The sequence below is a fragment of the Elephas maximus genome, chromosome 8 (assembly GCF_024166365.1).
Source record: "Elephas maximus indicus isolate mEleMax1 chromosome 8, mEleMax1 primary haplotype, whole genome shotgun sequence".
Taxonomy (NCBI): Eukaryota; Metazoa; Chordata; class Mammalia; order Proboscidea; family Elephantidae; genus Elephas; species Elephas maximus.
Window position 1 is genome coordinate 66,747,007 of NC_064826.1, and position 17,786 is coordinate 66,764,792.

A 17,786-nucleotide genomic window follows, 5' to 3' on the forward strand; every position below is an offset into this window, starting at 1 on the left:
AATTAGGTTGGTTTTCAAGCTTTAATCCTGCTAAGATAAAGTGAATCAGCTCTGTTTTCATTACTGTCCAGTCAGTTCCATCAATCACTGAAGGGAATCACTAAAAGCAATCAGTGAACAAGGTCAACAGCACTCAGCAGAGGGCCAGCACAGTGGTACTTTAGCAGATCAAAATGAAGACTGGGAAAAGGATGACAGTGCTTCACAGCCCTAAGAGACCCACTATGGCTTCTTAGGAAGTCTCTAAATGGGAAAGAAGAAGATAAGTGATAGAAGGGAATTATCTTTATTGTATAACAGGTCTCCTGATACCAAGCTTGTTAATGTAGCAAAAGACTAAAAGGCTTATTTGGGGGTTAGGGTCATCTTTTCTCAGTAGAGTGATTCAGGATTTGGACTTTGAGATAAAGAGCCCAAACTTTCATATGCCCTGCTCTTTTATAGCAGTTCATGTTGTCACATCAATAAAGACTCACCATCTCTTTCACAGATGTAAGTATCAGTTAGACTTAACTGGTTGAAGCAACAGAAACCAACTTTGGTTAATGTAAGCCAAAAAGGACTTTACTGGAAGGGAGTCAGAAAAAAAAAAAAAATTACGAGAATCAAAGATGAAGTTGAAGAGGTACACTTGAAAAGGACAGGATTCAAGATGTTGTAGTGGGGAGAGCGTCCCAGAAGCACAAACTACTCAGTGCTTTGGACAGGATAAATTCTGACAGATTTTCCATCCTTATATCCCTCTGCTTGAGATGGAGAATTCCAGGAAAAAAAAAGAGTTCAACTGACCTAGCACTACCCATATGCCTTCACCTCCTTGGTTAGGGCTGGATAGGAGACCTTGATTTTTAAAAAATTAAGGTGAGGGTAGGAAGGTGGTGGTATTAATTACCCATAGGAAATCTGAGTGTTGCTATCAATGTAAAGTGGCAATGTACTCTGGGTAGCCAAGATAGAACCAACATCCACTATCCTGTTAAAACAGAATTTGTGACTATAAAACCCTAGAGACCAGGAGTCTTCTATTTAATTTGCATTAACGAACACTGCAGAAAGCACATATAGATTTTTCACATGTAAGCTAAACAAATTAGTTTCAATCAATACCAAACTACCTAATGTATAGTAATTGCTCAATATTTGTTGAATTAATTTGTTCTCCAATGTTATTTGTTCTCATTCTTTCCTTTATGCCATTCATATTTCCTAATATCTAATAAATATTCTATATTCAAGATTGATGAAATAAGATCCCTAAAAAAGAGAAAGCTCAGTGCAGTGGAAAGAGTAGTGGATTAGAATCACTTATTGTTTCTACTAAATGTGATCTTGGGGACAGTCACCGCTTCTTTGGGTTTATTTCATCATCTGTAAAATGAAGTGGTAGAGGTAGATGCTCTTTAAGAAGCTGTCCAACTCTGTAAGTCTAACATCATGGTCACAAATGTATAGATGACAGAGACTCAGAAAACTAAGAAAAAATGTTTATAATTTTCACAGTATGAAGTGGCTGTACCCTGAATCTGGACAGAAAGTAAAACCTAACTTACTCGGTAGTATTTAGGAGAAATTGCCAATATTGTAGAAAATCTAGATCACTGTTATCAAACTTTAAACGAAAGGCTGCAGAATCAATTTTTCAAATAAAATCTTACATTGAATCCCAATGTGTAAAACAAATGAAGGTCAAACTACTCCAAGTATAACAAAGAAGGGGGTGCCTGGAGCCCATCCATGTACCTTTTCACACAAGTTCTGGGGAACATCATTTGACATTAGTCATCTAATTACTATCGCTAGGTTTTTCTGTACCTTGTCATAGTTCCAAAATGAAATTTACAATTTCATTCAGACAAAAAAATTAAGGAAAAAGCTTTATAAGGAAAAGTATATATGCCTTTTTTTAATGGCATTAAAAAAGACTTACAGGCATTTTTGTTAGTCTATCGTGAATTTCAACTTGAAAAACAAAATCTAACATCATTTAATCTCCTACACTACTGACAACTAGTATTATATACAGTAATAGTATATATAGAAATAAACACAGACTAACTGTACTAAACAGTGAAAATTTAGCTTCTAAAATATTTTGCTAGGATTATTTAACAAGTTAAATTGTAAAATATGAAGAAGCCTCTCCAATATATAAATATCATTTAAAATTTTACTTGTAATTTTGATAAGTTTTAGCAAGTCATCTTTCTCTTCCATAATTTTTTTTCTCCCACAAAGGAATGATACATACATCTCCAAAGCCAAAGCAATTATCATAGGCCCTTTTATTAGTCACCAAAGGGGAAATTACTAAAAAATATTAAATGCCATAAACATAAATTGTCCTCTTTGAAGCAATTGCTCATTTCATAAAGTCAGTGTTCCCTCCATTCCTCCACTTAGAAATATCATAATCAAAATCATTAAGACACATCGTATTAACTTTGAGCACGTGTTTCTATACACAAAACGCCAATCATGAGTCTTTGTTTCTAAGTATAAACTTTGCGAAATTCAAACGTCTTTATTTATATATGAACGTTAATGTCTAGATAAAAACATAACAGTTCACCTCAAACAAGGGGTTAATCTTGAAAATGTAAACAATATCCATGCGATCTATGTATTGAATAGCTATTGAACTTCAATGATGTCAGAGTTGGGTCAAAGCAAAGACTTACTGAAGATGTTTCTGCAAGATATTTTTACTGCAGACAGCAACAAAAAAAGCATATTTCATAGTCATTGATGATCTTCCTGATTTTTGGCAGGGCATAATGTTTGAGTTGTCTAGCTATAATCAGTTAAATACAACATGCCTTATTATATGGATTTGTGGCAGTCACGGAAACCCTGGTGGCATAGTGGTTAATTTAAGTGCTACAGCAGCTAACCAAGAGGTCGGCAGTTCAAATCTGCCAGGCACCCCTTGGAAACTCTAGGGGGTAGTTCTACTCTGTCCTATAGGGTCGCTATGAGTTGGAATAGACTTGACAGCAGTGGGTTTGCTTCTTTGGGTGGCAGTCACAGCTCTGAAAACTACTTATCATAAAAGCCTGATATGCCTTATAAATAACAAAGAAGGCAAAAGGCATCTGTCCTTATTATAAAGGGTCTCTCCTATGTTTCCAAAGGAACCCTGGTGGCACGATGGTTAAGTGCTCAGCTGCTAACCTGTGGGTCACAATTTAAACCTGCCCACCACTCCATAAGAGAGAAGACCTGGCAATCTGCTCCTGTAAAGATTTAGTCTAGGAAACCCTATGGGGCAGCTCTACTCTGTCCTATAGGGTCACCACAGGGCCACTGTGAATTGGAATCAACTCAATGGCATACAACTATGCATCCTGATTTATGCTGCTTCAGCCAATTTTTCTTCTGGTTTCCTAATCAATTGTTTCCAGATTCAGTTTATAGCAAACATTTAAGACACATAATATCCTAGAGATGTAGAAGATGGTGTTGGTGTCCTGCCCTTATCTCATCACTTACCATTTCTTAGGCAGAACAGCTCCATTTCCAATTTCCAGCACCTATGACTCAGCCTGAAGCCTTTCTCTTGGCAGCCAGAATCTGCTCTGCCTGCACAGAAGCCAGGTTGGAAGTTGCTGGGAAATAATCTCCCTCTTCACCTCCCCTCAGAGTAGCCCTCAATCAATGACTGGAGTTGGTAGATAAATACCCAAGGTTCCATTGCCCCTTGTATGGGATACTGTGAGACACATAGTATATGGTATCCCGGAGCAGTGGAAATAAACCAGTGGGATTAAGTTAGCGGAATTAAGGTCTAATTTTCTACAATGCTTAAAGTGGCTTCCCTCTCTTTCCTGTCTCACTTCCCCACACTCCTATCACCTGAGCAATAAACTACTCACACTCAAATCCTTATCTCTAGGTCTGCTTTGTAGCGAACCCAAACTAAGACAAAGGCATATAAAGATGGATACAATAGGGATTCTACCTTCAAGGAATTCACAATGTAAAACAAGAGACCAATAAGAAACAAAACAAACAAACAATGGTAACTAAGAAAAAAAAAAAAAAAGCAATATTACATTGTAAAGGTGTCCTTGCCAAGGTGAAAAATGAGTTTTGAATGTTCTCTGCATGATTGAAATGTTACCTGACAGTCATTTCTGCAACTCTAAATATTAACCTTCATTAGGAAAAAGCTTCAAGACTATCTCTAATAGTTACCTAGTTTATGAAGTCATCATACAGTGCTGCCATCCCTGATATTGTTCTAACATTTCTTAAATTGTAGACTATAGTAAAAGGGTAACAAAGAAGGGTATAACCTTCATTCCATTCCATGCCAGCTATGGAATGAAAGGAAGAGGAGTCCAGAATGATAATATAGTGACCGTACTTGTGTTACCTGAATAAGGTTTTTGCCTCTCACTGGTCAAAAATGAGCAGGTAAGAGGCGGAGCCAAGATGGCAGAATAGACAGAGGCTGACGGCAAGCCCTCTTTACAAAAAAAAAAAACCTGAAAAAGCAAGTGAAACGAGTATATTTGTGACAAGCTGGGAGCCCTGAACATCAAAGGCAAGCTTAGACAATGAACTGAGGGGCAGTGGGAGGAAGAGACCATTCAGAAGTGGAGAGGAGTTAACGAACCTGAATTGTGGGGAGCCATCAAGCACCATTCCGAAAGCGGTGGCAGTGGTGGGCTGGTACTAGAGTTTGGCCGCAGTTTCCTCAGGGAAAAGCAACCAGCCACACAGCCTACTTAAACCTCCGAAACCTGAGGAGAATGGTGCTCTCAGCAAAAGCTAAGTACTTGCGAATATTTTACCAAGCCCCCCTGCCAACCCCAACCAGCTTCAGCGGCTTAATCCCTGGGCCTGAGACAGACACTGGTGAGCACCTACAGCCATCCTCCTGGCCTAGGGGAAGGAAAAAAATTGCAATCGGAGGGAAAAGATAATTTGCTAGCTCCATTAACCGGAGGAGCTCAGGACAGAAATGGCTCCTGTCCAGGCATAAACCGTCCGTGGACCTTGAGCGCCTTTCCTTTCTGCATGGACCTGTGTGGGCCTATTTTGGGAGAATAGGCCCTTGTTGGCAAACTCCAACAATTTCAGCTGTGCGGTACAGAGGTGGGTGTTTGACATTTGACATTGCTTTGCCTATTAAACAAGGTCCTCAACTACCCACATCAGGGACCTAAGGACTGGTAGCTCCACTCAGGTCACCCAGCCACCCACGACAGGGATCTAAAGAAAACTGCTGCTTCCTAGTCCTTACAACCAAAAACTTTGGGTGCCCATAGTCCCTCTGCAGAACCCACCCACCGGCATGCTCTAGGAAACAGAGACTTATTTTCCTCAGACACTTGGGGGTAGGTTCTCAGTCCCCTGCCTTGTTCAGAGCGCGACCCCCTGCTGCAATCAGATACCGGTATATATGCCAATCACCCCTACCCCTCTAAGACTGTAGGACAGAGCCTGTACCACACACTTGATGATCAGCTACCTAGAAACCTGAGCTGAATTCGTACAAGAAAACTGAATGGACTCCTAGACTGATATACCTGATAACAGCTCTAGTCAGCTGGGGACAGGACACCAGAGCTCCAAAGGTGAAAATAATCATGCTAGCTCACTCAAGCAAGCCATAGGGGTATACCAAAACAAAACAAAGCAAGCAGCTATGACACAGTAAGCAAGCATAAACTAATACAATAACTTATAGATGGCTCAGAGACAACAGTCAATATCAAGTCACATAAAGAAACAGACCATGATCACCTCAACAGGCTCTCAAAACAAAGAATCCAGGAATCTTCTAGATGAAAGTGCCTTCCTGGAATTACCAGATGCAGAATACAAAAGTTTAATATACAGAACCCTTCAAGACATCAGGAAGGAAATGAGGCAATATGCAGAACAAGCCAAGGAACACACAGATAAAGCAACTGAAGAAATTAGAAAGATTATTCAGGAACATAATGAAAAGTTTAATAAGCTGGAAAAATCCATAGACAGACAGCAATCAGAAATTCAGAAGATTAACAATAAAATTACAGAATTAGACAACTCAATAGACAGCCAGAGGAGCAGAATTGAGCAAGTAGAAGCTAGAATTTCTGAACTCAAAGATAAATCACTTGGCACTAACATATTTGAAGAAAAATCAGATAAAAGAATTAAAAAAAAGGAAGAAACCTTAAGAATCACGTAGGACTCTACTAAGAGAAATAACCTAGGAGTGACTGGAGTACCAGAACAAGAAGGGATAACAGAAAATACAGAGAAAATTGTTGAAGATTTGTTGGCAGAAACTTCCCTGATATTGTGAAAGATGAGGAGATATCTATCCAAGATGCTCATTGAACTCCACATAAGGTAGATGTTAAAAGAAAGTCACCAAGATATATTATAATCAAACTTGCCAAAACCAAAGATAAAGAGAGAATTAAAAGAGCAGCAAGGGATAAACAAAAAGTCACCTACAAAGGAGAGCCAATAAGAATAAGCTCGGACTACTCAGCAGAAACCATGCAGGCAAGAAGGAAATGGGATACCATATATAAAAAATCGAAGGGAAAAAATTGCCTGCCAAGAATCATATATCCAGCAAAACTGTCTCTTAAATATGAAGATGAAATTAAGACATTTCCAGGTAAACACAAGTTGAGGGAATTCATAAAAACCAAACCAAAACTACAAGAAATACTAAAGGGAGTTCTTTGGTTAGAAAATCAGTGATATCAGGTATCAACCCAAGACTAGAACACTGGGCAGAGCAACCAGAAGTCACCCCAGACAGGGAAATCCAAAAAAGCAAAGCAAGATTATAAAAACAAACAAACAATAAAGCCCAAAACAGGGTATCAGTGATGTTATTACAAAAAAGAAGACAACATGAAAATAATAAAAAGGGACTAAGAAATGCAATCATACACCTTCCATAAGGAGAGAAAGATACAGCGATACAAAGAAATAAAAGACGGTTTTAAATTTAGAAAAATAGGGGTAAATCATAAGGTAACCACAAAGGAGACAAACTATCCTACTCATCAAAATAAAATACAAGGGAAAAACACAGACTCAGCGGAAACAAAATTAACAACAACAAATATGAGGAAAGGACAATATATGAAGAAAATCTATTCAGCACATAAAATCAAGTGGGAAAAAGAAACTGTCAACAACACACAAAAAAGACATCAAAAGGATAGCACTAAATTCATACCTATCCATAATTGCCCTGAATGTAAATGGACTAAATGCACCAAAAAAGAGACAGAGAGTGGCAGAATGGATTAAAAAACAAGATCTGTCTATATGCTATCTACAAGAGACATACCTTAGACTTAGAGACACAAACAAACTAAAACTCATAGGATGGAAAAAAATATATCAAGCAAACAACAATCAAAAAAGAGCAGGAGAGGCAATATTAATTTCTGACAAAATAGACTTTAAAGTTAAATCCATCAGAAAGGATAAGGAAGGACATTATATAATGATTAGAGGGACAACACACCAAGAAGATATAATCATATGAAATATTTATGCACCCAGTGACAGGGCTGCAAGATATATAAAACAAATTCTATCAGCTTTGAAAAGTGAGATAGACAGCTCCACAATAATAGTAGGAGACTTCAACGCACCACTTTCGGTGAACGACAGGACATCCAGAAAGAAGCTCAATAGAGACATGGAAGATCTAAATGCCACAATCAACCAACTCGACCTCGTAAACATATACAGAACACTCTAACCCAACAGCAACCAACTATACTTTCTTTTCTAGTGCACATGGAACATTCTCTAGAATAGACCACATATTAGGTCATAAAGCAAGCCTTAGCAGAATCCAAAACCTTGAAATATTACAAAGCATCTTCTCTGACCATAAGGCCATAAAAGTGGAAATCAATAACAGAAAAAGCAGGGAAAAGAAATCAAACACTTGGAAACTGAACTAGACCTTGCTCAAAAAAGACTGGATTATAGAAGATATTAAGGATGGAATAAAGAAATTCAGAGAATCCAATGACAATGAAAACGCTTCCTATCAGAACCTTTGGGACACAGCAAAAGAGGTGCTCAGGGGTCAATTTATATCAGTAAATGCACACATACGAAAAGGAGAAAGGGCCAAAATCAAAGAATTATCCCTACAACTTGAACAAATAGAAAGACAGCAAGAAAAGAAACCCACAGGCACCAGAAGAAACCAATAAAAAATAGAGCTGAACTAAATGAAATAGAAAACAGAAAAACAATTGAAAGAATTAACAAGACCAAAAGTTGGTTTTTTGAAAAACTCAACAAAATTGATAAACCACTGGCCAAACTGACAAAAGAAAAACAGGAGAGGAAGCAAATAACACAAATAAGAAATGAGATAGGCAATATTACAACAGACCCAATGGAAATTAAAAGAATCATAACAGATTACTATGAAAAGCGACACTCAAACAAATTTGAAAACCTAAAAGAAATGGATGAATTCCTAGAAACACATTACCTACCTAAACTAACACAAACAGAAGTAGAACAACTAAATAGACCCAAAAGAAAAGAAAAGATTGAAAACGTAATCAAAATACTCCCAAGGAAAAAAAAAAAAAAAGCCCTGGTCCGGATGGCTTCACTGCAGAGTTATACCAAACTTTCAGAGAAGAGTTAACACCACTACTACTAAAGGTATTTCAGAGCATAGAAAAGGACGGAATACTACCAAACTCATTCTATGAAGCCACCATATCCCTGATACCAAAACCAGGTAAAGACACCACAAGAAAAGAAAATTATAGACTTATATCCCTCATGAATGTAAATGAAAAAATCCTCAACAAAATTCTAGCCAATAGAATTCAGCAACATATCAAAACAATAATTCACCATGACCAAGTGGGATTCATACCAGGTATGCAGGGATGGTTCAACATTAGAAAACAATTAATGTAATCCACCACATAAACCAAACAAAAGACAAGAATCACAGGATTTTATCAATTGATGCAGAAAAGGTATTTGACAAAGTTCAACATTCGTTCATGATAAAAACTCTCAGCAAAATAGGAATAGAAGGAAAATTCCTCAACATAATAAAGGGCATTTATACAAAGCCAACAGCCAACATCACCCTAAATGGAGAGAGCCTGAAGGCATTCCCATTCAGATCCGGAGCCAGACAAGGATGCCCTTTATCACCACTCCTATTCAACATTGTGCTGGAAGTCCTAGCCAGAGCAATTAGGCTAGATAAAGAAATAAAGGGCATCCAGATTGGCAAGGGAGAAGTCAAAGTATCTCTATTTGCAGATGACATGATCTTGAACACAGAAAACCCCAGGGAATCCTCCAGAAAACTACTGAAACTAATAGAAGAGCTCAGCAGAGTATCGGGATACAAGATAAACAAACAAAAATCGGTTGGATTCCTTTACACCAACAAAAAGAGCATCGAAGACGAAATCCCCAAATCAATGCCATTTACATTAGCCCCCAAGAAGATAAAATACTTGGGAATAAATCTTACCAGAGATGTAAAAGACTTATACAAAGAAAACTACAGTAGACTTCTGCAAGAAACCAAGAGACTTACGTAAGTGGAAGAACATACCTTGCTCGTGGATAGGAAGACTTAACATTATAAAAATGTCTATTCTACCAAAAGCGATTTACACATTTAATGCAATTCTGATCCAAATCCTGAGGACATTCTTTAATGAGATGGAGAAGCAAATCAACAACTTCATATGGAAGGGAAAGAGGCCCCAGATAAATAAAGCATTACTGGAAAAGAAGAACAAAGTGGGAGGCCTTACTTTACCTGATTTTAGAACCTATTATACTGCCACAGTAGTCAAAACAGTCTGGTACTGGTACAACAACAGATACATGGACCAATGGGACAGAATTGAGAATCCACACATAAATCCACCCACATATGAGCAGCTGATATTTGACAAAGGCCCCATAACAGTTAAATGGGAAAAAGACAGTCTTTTTAACAAATGGCGCTGGTATAACTGGATATATGTCTGCAAAAAAATGAAACAAGACCCATACCTCACTCCATGCACGAAAACTAACTCAAAATAGATCAAAGACCTAATAAAATCTAAAATGATAAAGATCATGGAAGAAAAAATAGGGACAACGTTAGGAGCCCTAATACATGGCATAAACAGTATACAAAACATAAATAATGCAGAAGAAAAACTGGATAATTGGGAGCTCCTAAAAATCAAACACCTATGCTCATCCAAAGACTTCACCAAAAGAGTAAAAAGACTATCTACAGACTGGGAAAAAGTTTTTAGCTATGACATTTCTGATCAGTGCCTGATCTCTAAAATCTACATGATCACTGCAAAAACTCAACTGCAAAAAGACAAATAACCCAATTAAAAAATGGGCAAAAGATATGAATAGACACTTCACTAAAGAAGACATTCAGGTAGCTAACAGATAAATGAGGAAATGTTCACGATCATTAGCCATTAGAGAAATGCAGCTCAAAACTACAATGAGATTTCATCTCACTCCAACAAGGCTGGCATTAATCCAAAAAACACAAAATAATAAATGTTGGAGAGGCTGTGGAGAGATTGGAACACTTATACACTGCTGGTGAGAATGTCAAATGGTACAACCACTTTGGAAATCGATTTGGCGCTTCTTTAAAAAGCTAGAAATAGAACTACCATACGATCCAGCAATCCCACTCCTTGGAATATATCCTAGAGAAATAAGAGCCTTTACACAAACAGATATATGCACACCCATGTTTATTGCAGCACTGTTTACAATAGCAAAAAGATGGAAGCAACCAAGGTGCCCATCAACGGATGAATGGATAAATAAAGTATGGTATATTCACACAATGGAATACTACGTATTGATAAAGAACAGTGAGTAATCTGTGAAACATTTCATAACATGGAGGAACCTGGAAGGCATTATGCTGAGTGAAATTAGTCAGTTGCAAAAGGACAAATATTGTATAAGACCACTATTATAAGAACTTGAGAAATAGTTTAAACTGAGAAGAAAACATTCTTTTGTGGTTATGAGAGGGGGGAGGGAGGGAGGGAGGGTGGGAGACGGGCATTCACTTAGTAGATAAGAACTACTTTAGGTGAAGGGAAAGACAGCACACAATACAGGGGAGGTCAGCACAATTGGACTAAACCAAAAGCAAAGAAGTTTTCTGAATAAAATGAATGCTTCAAAGGCCAGCGTAGCAGGGGCAGGCGTCTGGGGACCATGGTTTCAGGGGACATCTAGGTCAATTGGCATAATAAAATCTATTAAGAAAACATTCTGCATTCCACTTTAAAGAGTGGCACCTGGGGTCTTAAACGCTAGCAAGCAGCCATTTAAGATGCATCAATTGGTCTCAACCCACCTGGATCAGAGGAGAATGAAGAACACCAAGGACACAAGGTAATTACGAGCCCAAGAGCTAGTAAGGGCCACATGAACCAGAGACTACATCATCCTGAGAGCAGAAGAACTAGTTGGTGCCCGGCTACAACCGATGACTGCCCTGTCAGGGAACACAATGGAGAACCCCTGGGGGAGCAGGAGAGCAGTGGGATGCAGACCCCAAATTCTCATAAGACCAGACTTGATGGTCTGACTGAGACTGGAATGATCCCAGCGGTCACGGCCCCCAGGCCTTCTGTTGCCTCAGGACAGGAACCATTCCTGAAACCAACTCTTCAGACATGGATTGGACTGGACAATGGGTTGGAGAGGGATGCTAGTGAGGAGTGAGCTTCTTGGATCGGTCAGGTGGACACCTGAGACTATGTTGGCTTCTCCTGCCTGGAGGGGAGATGAGAGTTTGGAGGGGGTTAGAAGCTGGTGAAATGGACATGAAAAGAGAGAGTGGAGGGAGAGAGCGGCCTGTCTCATAAGGGGAAGAGTAATTGGGAGTGTGTAGCAAGGTGTATATGGGTTTTTGTGTGAGACACTGACTTGATTTGTAAACTTTCACTTAAAGCACGATAAAAATTACTAAAAAAAAAAAAAAAAAGAATGAGCAGGTAACATGGCAACCATTATTGAAGAGGCTCGCAAGCAGAGGTGAGGAGGGCCTAGAGCAAGGCTTACTCTCATCTCACAGGGCAAAAGACAGGCCCGCATTTTTAAAAGTTCCTGGGTAGGAAAAGATTCATGTTTATTAGGGACACAGGCGGGGATATGTTAACTAAGGTGCCTGCAGCAGCTTTCCAAGATGGCTCCTGTCCTAGAGGCCTCTGGGATTCGTAGCAGGACTTATTATGGGGCGTCACGCCTGCGCAGTCTCCCGCTCCCTGTGTTCGATTCCCTGGCTGGGGCTGCAGCCCCTCACTGCCCCTGGTGGAAGGTCACACAGCCGTTACAGGTAGGTGCTCTGCACATGTCCCTGGGCCTGGTTTTCTCTAGCTGCTTCTGAAAGGCAACTTTGAAGAAGTTTGCAGGCTATTTTTAGATACCCTGTCCTATTGTTCTGGGGAACACCTTTGTTTCTGTGCCCTGGCCCATTTCTTATTACTTTTTTTGCGATTTGGGGGCCCCTCTGTTCCTTGTCTTACTAAGTCTCTAGGTTCTATACTCAACCCCCTATTACCTACCTGATAAAAAAATAGTCTATTTCTCTTTTACTTGCTTCTCCTCTAACCACACCGGTCTCTTCGTTATTTTTCAAACAGGCACCCTCTAATCTCAGGGCCTTTGCTCCCTGTCTTACTTGGAATCACTTATAGCTACAATAAAATGAAATTTATTCTTGCATTAACCTTTGAACAGCCCACCAAACCAATGCAGCTATATGGAGAGCAAAACCTAATCAATATTCCAGCCATTATTTGCCAACAGTTTCTGACACAGGGAAATAATCATTCGTAATGCAAAATTAATGCAAAATTAATAGACCAAAAAATCAGGTAGTACTGCAGAGCATTTTTTAGATGAAGTGTTGTAGAGTAACTGGGTGGATGCCTTAGACTGGTTCTCCGGAAAGACCTGGTTTGTGAGGATGAGAGCAACCACACCTGGGAACAACTCGTAAAAAGGCCCCTGGGATATTCAAAAACAGCATGTAGCCGAATAACTTTTTAATTAGGTGATTGATCTTTGATTTACTCTTCACAAGTGACCAAAATATGACATTACTGAATATCAAGTGCTGTGAGTCAACAAGGTAGGCAGAAGGCAGATCACGCAGGAATTTATAATCAGTTTAGATTTTACCCTACTACAAGAAGCAACTGTCAACGTGACCTAACTTTTAACAAGATCCCCTGGCTATTTTTTCCCAGAAGATTGTAGGGCAGCAAAAACTGAAGTAGGGAGACCAGTTAGGTAATCATTGCATTAGACCCAATTGGGAGATGGTAGTGGTTTAGGCTAGGATTTTATTAACAGTGGGAGTAGATAGATTCTAGATATATCAGTTAAGATATTTCTGCCTTAATTAAGGAAATTTGTAGGTATATTTTACAGGAAGTCTACTGCTAGAGCAGGGTTCAAGATAGGTTAAGTCAGCAGCTCAATGATATCATCAGGGAGTCATGTTCTTCCAGACTTTCTAATCACTTTTGCCCTCAAATTAGAATGGGTATTAGATGATTGCCACTATCAACTGAGACTAGAAGTCCCTGGATGGTACAAACAATTAAACACTAGACTACTAATTGAAAGGTTGCTGGTTCAAACCTACTGCAGAGGTGCTTCTGAAGACAGGGCTGGTGATCTTTCAAGGTCATAGCCTTGAAAACCCTGCAGCGCAGTTCTACTCTGCACACACAGGGTCGCCATGAGTCAGAATCAACTCAACTGCAACAACAAAGCAACTGAAATGGGGTCCTTCTTATTCATATCCAAAGGGAGAGACTAGTTTTAATTGGCTATTTTACAAACCAAGATTCTTTTTTCCTAGATGCCCCTATTTCCAGTCTTTGTTTAATTGGCCCAAATTTATTTAACCTTGTTCATCCTTTATCCAATCTTTGCAAGGAAAATGGGGTTATCACAATTGGCTTATGATTAAGCAGAGCTCACCCTGAGTTAGGAATGGGGTCTGAATCACATGGTCTAAGTAAAAGGAAGGCTATCTGGAAAAAAAAAAAATTTCAAGGTTCTCTTAGGAAAGAGGAAGAAGGAATGGATGATGAGTTGGCAAGCAGTGGTATCAACTAAATGGAATATGCTTTAAAAGTAAAGCTGACACGGTTAGCTAGTAAATTGAGCACTGGGGGAAAGAGAAAGGGAAGACTGAGAAGAGTTCCTGTGTTTTTTTGCTTCAGCAATTGGATAGAGGATAGGAGTATTTACTGAGATGAGGAAGACTGGAGGAAAGAACAGGTTTGAGGAGGATAATCAAGGCTTCTGCTTTCACCAAGTTAATTTCGAGAAACCCATTATACCATAAAATTCTTAGAACAAGAAGCAGGGGCAACACTGTCAGGCCTAGCTTGCAACAATGGATTATCTAATATAATTTTTTAAAAAGCACAAAGAGCAAAAGACAAAATAAATGGGACCTCATAAAAATTAAAAACCTTTGCTCATCAAAAGACTACCAAAAAAGTGAAACGACAAGCAACCAACTGGGAGAATATCTTCAGAAATCATATATCCAACAAGAATCTAATAATCAAAATATATATAAAACTTCAACTGAACTACAAAAAAGACAACCCAATCATAAAATGGGCAAAGAACTTTAACAGACATTTCACCAAAGAGGGCATTCAAATGGCAACTAAACAGATGAAAAGATGCTCAATGACATTAGCTATCAGAGAGATACAAATCAAAAGCACAATGAGGTACCATTTCACTCTCATTAGGATGGCTTAAAAAAAAACAAATGTTGGCGACAGAGAAATTTGAACCCTTATCCATGGCTGGTGGGAATGCGAAATGGTACAACTGCTGTGGAAAAGTCTGGTGGTTCCTCAAAAAATTAAAAATAGAACTCCCATCCCACTCTACTGCCGTCGAGTCAATTTTGACTCATAACGACCCTAGAACTCCCATATGACCCAGTAATTCTAGTCCTAGGTATGCACCCAAAAGATTTGAAAGCGAAGACTCAAAATAAGGCTTCTATACCAATGTTCACTGCAGCACAACCCACAACAGCCAAAAGGTGGAAACAACCTAAATGCCCATCAACAGATGAATGGATAAACAAAATGTGGTACATACATACAATGGAATACTACTTAGTAGGAGAAGTCTTGATATATGCTACGGTATGGATGGAGCTTGAAGACATTATGCTGAGCAAAATAAGCCAATCACAAATACCATATGACCTCACCTATATATATAGAGAACAAAGTTTATTAGTAGTTGCCAGGGGCTAGGAAGAGAGAGAAAAAGGAAGTAAACGGTGATGGAAAAAGAGCATTAAGGGTAGGGTTGCACAGTCAATTATAATTGCTATCAGGAAGTTGTACACCTGTAAAAAGTTGAATTGGCAAAAGTTATGTGATATACCTGCCGAGACTGCTTATGTACAACCAAAAACCTCATGGGATTTCGTTCCATGGTTTGAAGGTTTATGGTCATAGTTTCGTGGGACGTCCTGGTTAATTGGCCTAATAACGTGTTTAGCCCTTCTGTCCTACCTCCTAGTTTGTTTGTAGTGCCTGCGGTCTTAAAAACTTGCAAGCGGCCATCCAAGGCACAATTGGTCTGTATTCACCTGGAGCAACACAGGAAGGAAAGCCAGGAATAAAAGCAGAATATGGAATGTGTGGCTAATTGCCTCCATGAAAAACTGTCTCCCTTGCCATGAAACCTGAACTAGATGATGCCCAGCTACCATTACTGAAGACTTTGATCAAAGATTCTACAGAAGAATCCCGATCAAAAGGGGGAAAATACATAACGGAATTTCATATTTTCTTGGACTCCAGACTTCCTGGAGCCATGAAGATTAGATGAACCCCTGAAACTACTGCCCTTAGATAACGTTTAAACCTTAAAACAAAGATATCACCTCAAGTCATCTTAAAACCTAAGAATAGATTAACTAGTAAAAAAGGTCTGCCAGTGATTATTCTACCTTTTTAAGAACTATCTATATTGGATCAAATTGACAGCGGCAATTTGAAAGACTAGGTAGGAACCTTAGGGGGAAGTGTTTATATTAATAAGGGAGGAACACCTCAGAAGAGAATGAGAATGATTGCATAACTTGAAAGTAATCGATGTCACTAAATTATACATGTAGAAACTGTTGAATTAGTGTATGTTTATCTGTGTATATTCTCAACTATGTGTTTGTGTGTGTATATATACATATATAGCAAAAAAACAAAAACAAAAACTTAGAGAGGCCGTGAAGTTGTGAGTTGGATATATCAGCTTGGAGCTTCAGAAAAAGGTCAGAACTGAGAACAGAAATTTGAACTCATACAGACGGAGTTTTTTTGTTTGTTTGTTTTGTTTTAAGGAACTGAGACTGGATGAGATTTCTAGAGAGAATGTATGGATAGAGAAAGTAGGCCCAGGGGGGAGTCTATACTGGTGGCAAGATTTAGAGATGAAGTACATAGAAGCCATTAAAGCAGCAACAAAACCTGAGTCCAACCTCTCAGCATCATGCCTGTGGGTGGATAGTGGGTAGTGCAAATCGTCAGCTCTCTGCCAAAAAGGTGGGAGATGTTCCCTCTTTCAACTTGGGTCAAAAAACCAAACCCAGTGCCGTCGAGTCAATTCCGACTCATAGCAACCCTACAGGACAGAGTAGAACTGCCCCATAGAGTTTCCAAGGAGCACCTGGTGGATTCGAGCTGCCAACTCTTTGGTTAGCAGCCATAGCACTTAACCACTACGCCACCAGGGTTTCCAACTTGGGTAGTGTAAGACAAATAGGATATGAGCATTTGTAAAAAAAAAAGATGATAATCGATCGATCATGACATGCCATTAAAAATGTAAGGCACTATTACCAGGCTTTCAAAAAAACAAAAACACTGACCACTAGCATAGCTACAATCCAAATTCAAACTATTTCCAATGGAATTATGACTATGGAAAATTACAAGGAAAAAAGCAACTCATCAGTAACAGAAACATGTATGTATACCAATAAAAACTCCTCCCACTACTGGAAGCAAATCTATAAACTTAATTTCTCTATCCATCCACTCAATTAAAACTTAAGGAGCACTAATGTGGAGGAGACTACATTTAGGTGCTGTTGAAAGAGAAATTCAAAGTTGTATAGAATTTTCCTATCCATAAGTTTATTACCACTTCCTAGTTGAGTGGCCCTGGACAAGTCACTTAGCCTCTTTATGCTTCAGTTTCCTCATTTGTAAAATGCAGATGACAACTTTACCATTTCAGGGTTGTTGCGAAAATTAATATAAATAGCTTAGAACAATGCTGTGGTACCTAGTGTCTTAGTCACCTGGAACCGCTAAAACAGAAATAGAAGTGGGTGGCTTTAACAAGCTGAAATTTGTTTTCTCACAGTTCAGGAGACTTAAAGTTCAGTGTGTTGACTTTAGCGGGGGGCTTTCTCTTAGTGCTGGGGGAAGGTCCTTGTCTCTTTTTAGTTTCTATGCCTTGGTGATCATGGTGATCTCTCCCTGTGGCATGGCATCTATCTTCCCCTAATCTCTGCTTGCTTAATCTGCTCTTTTATATCTCAAGAGATTGACTTAAAATACATCCTACACTAATACTGCCTCATTAACAAAGAAACCCCATTCCCAAATATGATTATAACCACAGGTATACCTGTTGCTGTCCAGTAGATTCTGACTTACAGCAACTGCACAGGACAGAGTAGAACTGCCCCACAG